We start from the raw sequence: 10,746 nt of genomic DNA on the forward strand, positions 1-10,746 counted from the left end.
TCATTATATGCAAACATAGTTGGTGGCCAGGGAGGCATCTCTTTCTTTGAATGATGGCCCACGTCAACCCTGGCTGACATCTTTAGAATACAATACAACTTTGTCCATTAGTTACAGTGAACAACCAACAGAAATGTGTCTTATGCTCCGTTCTCAACCCCCCCCCCCCCCAAACAGCAGACCTCACACTTACGGTTGAGACGAGCACAGGTTCAAGCTGCAGTGCAGCACCCCTGGATGGAGAGCATGTTGTGGGGTTAAGGGCCTTTCTCAAGGGCCCAATGGTAGGGGAATGTTCTGAGGATGTGAACCCAGCAGCCCTCCAGTTGTCAATTCTGCCTGTTTTGAACCAACACTTTACATGTTGCATTTCTATTTTTGTTCAGTGTACATGCAGTTGTTGTCAGCAGCAGCCAAAGGAGAGATCATCTGCCTCTGGTAGTTCTGGGTTACTGCAAGACTGAGCAAAATATAGTGTGTTAAAAGTCATATAATGATTAACTAGGCTATTGAATCACTGAGACTTATTATACATAATGTATTATAAATAGTTTTTACATATCTCCTCTCAATCAGCAACAGTCTTCTAATGGTTTCATTAAACATAGTCCCCTAAACTGACTCCACACTGAAATACTGAAATAAAAGTAGCAATTAGCTAATTGACAATGTCAGTCTGTAGCTGTCATGAGCCTCTCACTCCACCGGGTTACCACCTTAATTTTCTTCCACTCTGCTCACCACTCTCTCTACTCAGCCTAACTAGCTCCACCTGTCCCTGCTCTGCTCTGCTCTAATTACTCTGCCAGCTGCGCTGCATTACCCACTACCTCTCCCAGTATTTAAGGCCCTGTCTTTCAGCTCTCCGGTGTCAGATCGTCTGCAAAGCTCACACCCGGAACCTGTTTGCTCGCGCTTCTGGCTCACCCTGGTTTTGTGACCCCGGACCTGCCTGATTTTTGGATACTCTTCTGCCCCAGGAGATCCAGACCTGCTTCTGCCATAACGACTCCTGACTACTCTTCAATCCCGGTAACTCTGACCAGCCTTCTGCCTTGCTACTACGTATTTTGGATTTCCCTTGAACTGTACTGCTGCCTTGTTTCATTCCGCCCTGTTGTGTCTGTGTCTCCCCCCCCCAGGACTTCTGGACCACCCACCACCGGCTTCATAGGACGCATCGCTGCCACTGGGGGGGGCACAGACCCAGCACATTGGACGGGATCCCTGTTACCCCTGGAGCCTTCATTCACTCCCTACTTCCCTTTTCCCTTAAGTTTTAATAAACTTTCTGGTGTGACGCAATTGTGGTCCTCTGGTCGTCTGTCTGAACCGTGACAGTACGATCTGACCATTATGGACTCAGCGCACACTTTCCCCGACATGGAAACCGATGAGCATGAGCAGCAGTTCCAGCAGCAGCAACAACAACTCGCCATGATCATTCAACTCCTCACCAACCTTACCCCAGCCAGTCTGCCCACCAGCCCTGCCCCCGAGTTACCTGCCCCGGTCATTGCAGCCGCTGCTCCGGAACCCAAGATTGGAAACCCCGAGCGGTTCAACGGCGATTCAACCCAGGTCCGGCCATTCCTGACTAGCTGCCGACTTCAGTTCTCCTTGCAGCCAAGGACCTTCGCCACGGAGGGGGCTAAAGTTGGGTATGCCATCACTCACCTGACGGGCCGAGCTCGACTCTGGGGAACAGCAGAGTTCGAACGTCAAACCCCCGCATGTGCAACCTTCGACCTGTTTGCTGAGGAGATGCTGAAGGTGTTTGACCTGGATTCACCAACCGCAGAGGCGTCTCGTGAACTGTTCAGTATTCGACAAGGCAGACGTACAGTCGCAGACCATTCCATCGACTTCCGAACCCTGGCTAGACGAAGTTCTTGGAACACACCATCGTTGGTGGACGCGTTCTTCCATAGTTTGGCTGACTATATCAAGGACGAGTTGGTCTCCCATGAACTGCCTTCCACTCTTGATGAAGCCATCGCACTGACTGTCAGGATCGACAGAAGGATACAGACCCGTCGTCGTGAGAGGGGGCGCCAAGGTCCACCTACTACCGGCATTCGGAGAGATCCGACTGGGCTCCTGTCATCTACTGCCACTCACCCAGGTCAGCTTGATCAGTCTGAGCCTATGGAGGTTGGGCGAGCCTCTCTCACTCCTGCAGAGCGCCAGCGCCGCTTCACCTCAAACCTCTGCCTCTATTGTGGAGGTGATGGACATCGTGTGGTAACCTGCCCTTTAAAGGGCCGAAGCTCACCGGGCATAGGGGGAGTCCGGTTGAGTTCAATGACCATCCAGTCCTCCGACCGCAAACCCCTGCTGCAAGTTCACCTCCGCCTCTCTGACTCAACTCACACCCTGGCTGCTCTGGTGGATTCTGGCGCCGAAGCCAACATAATGGACATCAAGCTGGCACGCCAACTGGGACTGGAGAACCTCCGTTTGACACCTCCTATTCCTGCCCGGGCACTGGACGGACACTTACTCGGATCGGTCACTCATGTCACGGCCCCGGTCTCGATGGGTCTGTCCGGAAACCATCAAGAAACTATCCAGTTTCACCTGCTCCCCTCTCCAGGCCAACCCCTCATCCTGGGTTACCCATGGCTCCGCCGGCACAACCCTCAGCTCGACTGGGTGACCGGGGTGATCAGGGAGTGGGGAGAGGACTGCCACCGAACCTGCCTGCTTGCTGCCGCACTACCCCCTCGGCCAGTACCTACTAACTCCGCTCCTGACCTCTCCAATGTCCCAGAATGCTACCATGGTCTCAGAGAGGTGTTTAACAAAGCAAGAGCCACATCTCTGCCCCCTCACCGACCGTACGACTGTGCCATCGACCTCCTCCCTGGAACAGCCCCTCCAAAGGGTCGTCTTTATTCGTTGTCTGCTCCTGAAAGAAAGTCCATGGAGGACTACATCAATGGCTCTCTGTCCGCAGGATTAATCCGTTCATCTTCATCTCCTGCTGGTGCTGGCTTCTTCTTTGTGGGGAAGAAGGACGGATCTCTTCGCCCCTGCATCGACTACAGGGGACTCAACGACATCACAGTGAAAAACCGTTACCCTCTGCCTCTGCTCACCTCTGCTTTTGAGTTGCTCCAGGGAGCCACTGTTTTTACCAAGTTGGATCTCAGAAACGCTTACCACCTAGTGCGGATCCGGGAGGGAGATGAATGGAAAACCGCATTCAATACACCAACAGGCCACTACGAGTATCTGGTTATGCCTTTTGGCCTCACCAATGCTCCTGCTGTGTTCCAGGCTCTAGTGAATGATGTACTGCGGGACATGTTAAACAAGTTTGTCTTCGTTTACCTGGATGACATCTTAATCTACTCCAGAAACCTGTCTGAACACACCCGCCATGTCCAGCAAGTCCTTCATCGTCTTCTGGAGAATTCCCTCTACGCCAAGGCAGAGAAATGTGAGTTTCACGTCAAGACAGTGGCCTTCCTGGGGTACATAGTGGCAGAGGGAAGTATCCAAATGGATCCTGCCAAAGTATCAGCAGTCACTTCATGGCCAGTTCCGGAGAACAGAAAGAAGCTGCAACAGTTTCTGGGGTTTGCTAACTTCTATAGAAAGTTTATCCGGAACTACAGTACCGTTGCTGCCCCTCTCACTGCTCTAACCAGCACCAAGCAACCCTTCACCTGGACCCCAGCAGCCGACAAAGCCTTCAGTACCCTCAAGGTGAGGTTCACCTCCGCTCCCATCCTCCAGATGCCTGATGTGGACCGGCAATTCATTGTGGAGGTGGACGCCTCGGATGTGGGAGTTGGTGCTGTGATTTCTCAGTGGGCTGCGGAGGATAGGAAGCTCCATCCCTGTGCCTTTTTCTCACGTCGGTTGTCCCCCTCTGAGTGCAATTACGACATAGGGAACCGTGAGCTGCTGGCTGTGAAGCTTGCCTTGGAGGAGTGGCGTCACTGGCTGGAGGGGTCCACCATTCCATTTCTCGTTTGGACCGATCATAAGAACTTGGAGTACATCCGCACGGCCAAACGGTTGAACTCCAGGCAGTCCCGCTGGGCCCTGTTCTTCACCAGGTTTAATTTCACTCTGTCATACCGGCCTGGATCACGCAACACCAAGCCAGACGCCCTCTCCCGTCAATTCCAGAAGGATGACACCCCCTCCAAGGACCCTGTGTCGATTCTGCCAAGTCCCTGCATCGTTGCAGCTCTGACCTGGGCTGTTGAGGAACAGGTGCTGGAGGCTCTCCGTAACCAGCCAGGTCCCAGCACTTGCCCAGCTGACCGCCTTTTTGTCCCCGAAGACCTGAGGTCCCAGGTCGTTCAGTGGGGACATGACTCCCGCCTAGCTTGTCACCCTGGCTCCACCCGCACTTACAACCTGCTCGCCCAGAGGTTCTGGTGGCCCTCTCTGAGAAAGGATGTACGGGAATTCGTCCAAGCCTGCCCCATCTGCAACCAACACAAGTCGTCCTGCCAGCCCCCAGCCGGATTGCTGCAGCCCCTGCCTGTGCCCAGACGTCCCTGGTCTCACATCGCCCTTGACTTTGTCACGGGGCTGCCCCCTTCAAGTGGCATGACCGTCATTCTCACCATAGTTGACCGTTTCAGCAAGATGGCACACTTCATTCCCCTCCCTAAGCTCCCAACCGCCAAGGAGACCGCCCAGGTGGTCCTGGAACACGTCTTCCGGATCCACGGACTGCCAAAGGATGTAGTTTCTGACCGTGGTCCACAATTCTCCTCCGCTTTTTGGAAGGAGTTCTGTCACCTGCTGGGAGCCACAGTCAGTCTGACTTCCGGATTCCATCCCCAATCCAATGGGCAGTCAGAGCGGGCTAATCAGGAGCTCGAGAAGGCACTGCGATGCATGACTTCACGCAACCCCCACTCCTGGTCGCAGCAATTGACATGGGTGGAGTACGCACACAATTCTCTGACCTGCTCTGCCATCGGTATGTCCCCTTTCCAATGTGTTTATGGATACCAGCCTCCTCTATTTGCCAGCCAGGAAGAGGAGGTTACTTGCCCATCTGCACTTGCTTTTGCCCGTCGATGTCGCCGCACCTGGTCACAAGCCCGAGCCACACTCCTCAGATCCGTTGCCAGCTACACTACCGGGGCCAACCGTCGGAGAATTCCTGCTCCCACCTACCATGTTGGTCAAAGGGTGTGGTTGTCATCGAAGAACCTGCCACTCAGGGTGGAGTCGCAGAAGCTGGCACCTCGGTTCATTGGCCCATTCCCTATCATAAGAGTGATTAGCCCAACTGCTGTCCGGCTCCAACTGCCTAATTCCCTGAGGGTGCACCCCACTTTCCATGTGTCTAAGATTAAGCCCATCCATGAGAGTCCGCTGGTCCCTGCTGCGCCTTGTCCTCCTCCTCCACGGCTCGTCGATGGTGGTCTGGTTTACACCGTCCGCCGCCTGCTTCGGTCCAGACGGAGGGGTAGGGGTCTCCAGTACCTCATTGACTGGGAGGGCTATGGACCTGAGGAAAGGACCTGGGTGCCAGCTAGTCGGATTGTGGATAGGACTCTCATCACCGCTTTCCACCAACGGCATCCTGATCAACCTGCAATCCGTAGGGGCCGCCCCAGAGGGGTCCCTAACCGTCCTGCCCGCTCGGCTTCCTGTCCTGTGCCTGATCCTGTCTCGGGACCTGTCCCATCTCCCGACCACGGCCCTCCGGCTTCCTCCGAGGATGAGGACGTTCACTCGGACCGTTCGGAGGAGTTCTAGCCCTCCTCCGGCTCCCCTCCTCCCGCCCGGCGTGGTGTTGCTCTTGGGACTTCTGGGGCCGTCCCTTGGGGGGGGGGTTCTGTCATGAGCCTCTCACTCCACCGGGTTACCACCTTAATTTTCTTCCACTCTGCTCACCACTCTCTCTACTCAGCCTAACTAGCTCCACCTGTCCCTGCTCTGCTCTGCTCTAATTACTCTGCCAGCTGCGCTGCATTACCCACTACCTCTCCCAGTATTTAAGGCCCTGTCTTTCAGCTCTCCGGTGTCAGATCGTCTGCAAAGCTCACACCCGGAACCTGTTTGCTCGCGCTTCTGGCTCACCCTGGTTTTGTGACCCCGGACCTGCCTGATTTTTGGATACTCTTCTGCCCCAGGAGATCCAGACCTGCTTCTGCCATAACGACTCCTGACTACTCTTCAATCCCGGTAACTCTGACCAGCCTTCTGCCTTGCTACTACGTATTTTGGATTTCCCTTGAACTGTACTGCTGCCTTGTTTCATTCCGCCCTGTTGTGTCTGTGTCTCCCCCCCCCAGGACTTCTGGACCACCCACCACCGGCTTCATAGGACGCATCGCTGCCACTGGGGGGGGCACAGACCCAGCACATTGGACGGGATCCCTGTTACCCCTGGAGCCTTCATTCACTCCCTACTTCCCTTTTCCCTTAAGTTTTAATAAACTTTCTGGTGTGACGCAATTGTGGTCCTCTGGTCGTCTGTCTGAACCGTGACAGTAGCTCTATTTGCCATATCCCATTAAAAAAGATATTGTTTATTTGAAATAGTTAGCTGGCTAGCTTGTAAAGTAGCGAATTAAAGTAGCCTAGCTTTTTGGTTTAGCTAGCTAAATTAGCTAACTAGCTTACAAACGTGCTCAAATTGTAATAACGTTTCAACTTTATCTAGCCTACAGTTTATCAAATGACTTTGGCTTCATATATTTGAATTAGATAATCAACTTTGCTTAAAAATAACATGCTTATTGGTAGGCTACTTGCGAGTTGGTTCAACCACTGTCCTCTTGCATGTTCAGTTGGTTCAACCCCCTGGTTCTCCTCAGACTTGACTGCCCTTGACCAGCACAAAAACATCCTGTGGCGTACTGCATTAGCATCAAATAGCCCCCGCGATATGCAACTTTTCAGGGAAGTTAGGAACCAATATACACAAGCAGTCAGGAAAGCAAAAGCTAACTTTTTCAAACAGAAATTTGCATCCTGTAGCACTAACTCCAAAAAGTTTTGGGATACTGTAAAGTCCATGGAGAATAAGAGCACTTCCTCCCAGCTGCCAACTGCACTAAGGCTAGGAAACACTATCACCACCGATAAATCTACAATAATCGAGAATTTCAACAAGCTTTTTGCTACGGCTGGCCATGCTTTCCACCTGGCTACCACTACCCCGGCCACCGACTCTGCACCCTCCGCTGCAACTTGCCCATGCCCCCCCTGCTTCTCCTTCACACAAATTCAGACAGCTGATGTTCTGAAAGAGCTGCAAAATCTGGACCCCTACAAATCAGCTGGGCTAGACAATCTGGACCCTTTCTTTCTAAAACTAGCCGCCGAAATTGTCGCAACCCCTATTACTAGCCTGTTCAACCTCTCTTTCATAACGTCTGAGATCCCCAGAGATTGGAAAGCTGCCGCGGTCATCCCCCTCTTCAAAGGGGTTGACACTCTAGATCCAAACTGTTACAGACCTACATCCATCCTGCCCTGCCTTTCGAAAGTATTTGAAAGCCAAGTTAACAAACAGATCACCGACCATTTCGAATACCACTGTACCTTCTCCGCTATGCAATCCGGTTTCCGAGCTGGTCATGGGTGCACTTCAGCCACGCTCAAGGTCCTAAACGATATTATAACCGCGATCGATAATAGACAGTACTGTGCAGCCGTCTTCATCGACCTGGCCAAGGCTTTCGACTCTGTCAACCACCGCATTCTTATTGGCAGACTAAATAGCCTTGGTTTCTCAAATGACTGCCTCGCCTGGTTCACCAACTACTTCTCAGATATAGTTCAATGTGTCAAATCGGAGGGCCTGTTGTCTGGACCTATGGCAGTCTCTATGGGGGTGCCACAGGGTTCAATTCTTGGGCCGACTCTTTTCTCTGTGTATATCAATGATGTCGCTCTTGCTGCTGGTGACTCTCAGATCCACCTCTACGCAGACGACACCATTTTGTATACATCTGGCCCTTCATTGGAAACTGTGTTAACAAACCTCCAAACGAGCTTCAATGCCATACAACACTCCTTCAGTAGCCTCCAACTGCTCTTAAACACTAGTAAAACTAAATGCATGCTCTTCAATCGAACGCTGCTCGCACCCGCCCACCCGACTAGAATCACTACTCTCGACGGGTCTGACCTAGAGTATGTGGACAACTACAAATACCTAGGTGTCTGGTTAGAGTGTAAACTCTCCTTCCAGACTCACATTAAGAATCTCCAATCCAAAGTTAAATCTAGAATCGGCTTCCTATTCCGCAACAAAGCCTCCTTCACTCATGCTGCCAAACATGCCCTCGTAAAACTGACTATCCTACCGATCCTTGACTTCGGCGATGTCATTTACAAAATAGCCTCCAACACTCTACTCAGCAAATTGGATGTAGTCTATCACAGTGCCATCCGTTTTGTCTCCAAAGCCCCATACACTACCCACCACTGTGACCTGTACGCTCTTGTTGGCTGGTCTTCACTACATGTTCGTCGTCAAACCCACTGGCTCCAGGCCATCTATAAATCACTGCTAGGCAAATCCCCGCCTTATCTTAGCTCATTGGTCACCATAGCAGCACCCACCCGTAGTCTGCGCTCCAGCAGGTATATCTCACTGGTCATCCCCAAAGCCAACACCTCCTTTGGCCGCCATTCCTTCCAGTTCTCTGCTGCCAATGACTGGAACGAATTGCAAAAATCTCTGAAGCTGGAGACTCTTATCTCCCTCACTAACTTTGAGCATCAGTTGTCAGAGCACCTTACCGATCACTGCACCTGTACACAGCCCATCTGAAATTAGCCTACCCAACTACCTCATCTCTATATTGTTATTTATTTTGCTCTTTTGCACCCCAGTATCTCTATTTGCACATCATCTCTTGCACATCTAACATTCCAGTGTTAATACTAATTGTAATAATTTTTGCACTATAGCCTATTTATTGCCTTACCTCCATAACTTGCTACATTTGCACACACTGTATATATATTTTCTGTTGTATTTTTTTTAAACTTTATGTTGTTTTTACCCCATATGTAACTCTGTGTTGTTGTTTTTATCGCACTGCTTTGCTTTATCTTGGCCAGGTCGCAGTTGTAAATGAGAACTTGTTCTCAACTGGCTTACCTGGTTAAATAAAGGTTAAATAAAAAATAAATAAAAAGGCAATTGGTTCTTGAATCGGAATGGTAGTTACATTTTGAAATGACCAAAAGGTTCTATATAGAACCCATTTATTTTATCTAAGACTGTATGCTTTAATTAAACACATTTAGTTTGCAACAGCACAGGTTTGTATGAACCTTGCTGTTTGCCACTCTGACCTCCAGCAGCAATGTTTCAAAATATGAATTTGATCTTCCCCCTGCTATAGAGCTAACGGTGTCGGACGTCAGCTAGCCATTTCTCTGACCATCATAAATGTGGATATTAATGTCAATGCAAAACCGCTCAAACTTATTAAAAGGGAATGTTAGCTGTCATTTCAGAGTTTGATGTGACTGGGTTAGCTTGTTAGCTGTTGTTTTATAAAATGCCCATTACACTCTGGGGTAGCGATAAAACCCTCAAGGATCTTTGCCTTCACTGGGTAAACACTGAGTGTACAAAACATTAAGGAAACCTGTTCTTTCCATGACATAGACCAAGGGTGTCAAACTCATTTTAGCTCAGGGGCCACATGGAGGAAAATCTATTCCCAAGTGGGCCGGACCGGAAAAGTCATGGTATATATAACTTAAAAACAACAACTTCAGATTGTTTTCTTTGTTTTAATACGATCAACATACAACATAAAGCTGGAGCCTGAGGACAGTGTGTCCAAAATAGTACAAGCACAACATCACTATTAATCATAAAACACATCAAGTTTATTTGAAAATTCTAAAGAAAAAGAACACACAAACACACAATGCCTCAGTGATTAACAGAACTGTTTCACAGATCACATAACTATATCAGGGTGTCATTTCTCAGGCAGAAATGTAGATAAAAATAATGAAATCCTGTTCCCCAAACAAGTGCAAGAACCACAGAGTCAAGAATAGGTTAAATATACAAATAAAATAAAATCAATTAAAAACAATAGCACATCAACATAAAAACATATAAACATAAATCTGAAAGCGTTGCTCAAACTCCCGTAACAGTCCGGTTATTTTATCTTTGAACCGCTTCATGTCTGCCACATGTTGGGTCGCGCACACATTTTTCAGACAGGGGAAGTGAGCTGCATCACCACCGTCAAGTTGCGTCTCCCACAATGACAGCTTCAACTTGAAAGAACGTATGCTGTCATAATACTGCGTGACAACTTTGTTGTCGAACTCCTCGGTGACGGTCAATGTGTCATCAACTCCGCGGATGAAAATGGCCAGTTGTGCAACATCTGTAATGTCCGTGCTTTCATCAATTGCAACCGAAAACGCAATAAATGACTTTACTTTTTGCTTCAACTGGCTGTCCAAATCCACTGAAAGATCGGAAATCCTGTCTGCAACTGTGTTTCTTGTCAGGCTGATATTTGCAAAAGCCTGCCGCTTTTCAGGGCACACAATCTCCGCTGCCTTCATCATGCATGTTTTTACAAATTCACCCTCACTAAATGGTTTTGAAGCCACTGCGATTTCATTAGCAATGAGGTAGCTAGCTTTCACTGCAGCGTCACTGACGTCTCGGCTGTGAGTAAACACAGACTAACAGTTCATTCACCTTCTCTCATCTCCGCTGTCCTTGAAAGTTGTCATATTTGTCGGCATGAAGACTCACAT

This window comes from Coregonus lavaretus, assembly GCF_964263955.1.
Source record: "Coregonus lavaretus genome assembly, chromosome: 16".
Lineage (NCBI taxonomy): Eukaryota > Metazoa > Chordata > Actinopteri > Salmoniformes > Salmonidae > Coregonus > Coregonus lavaretus.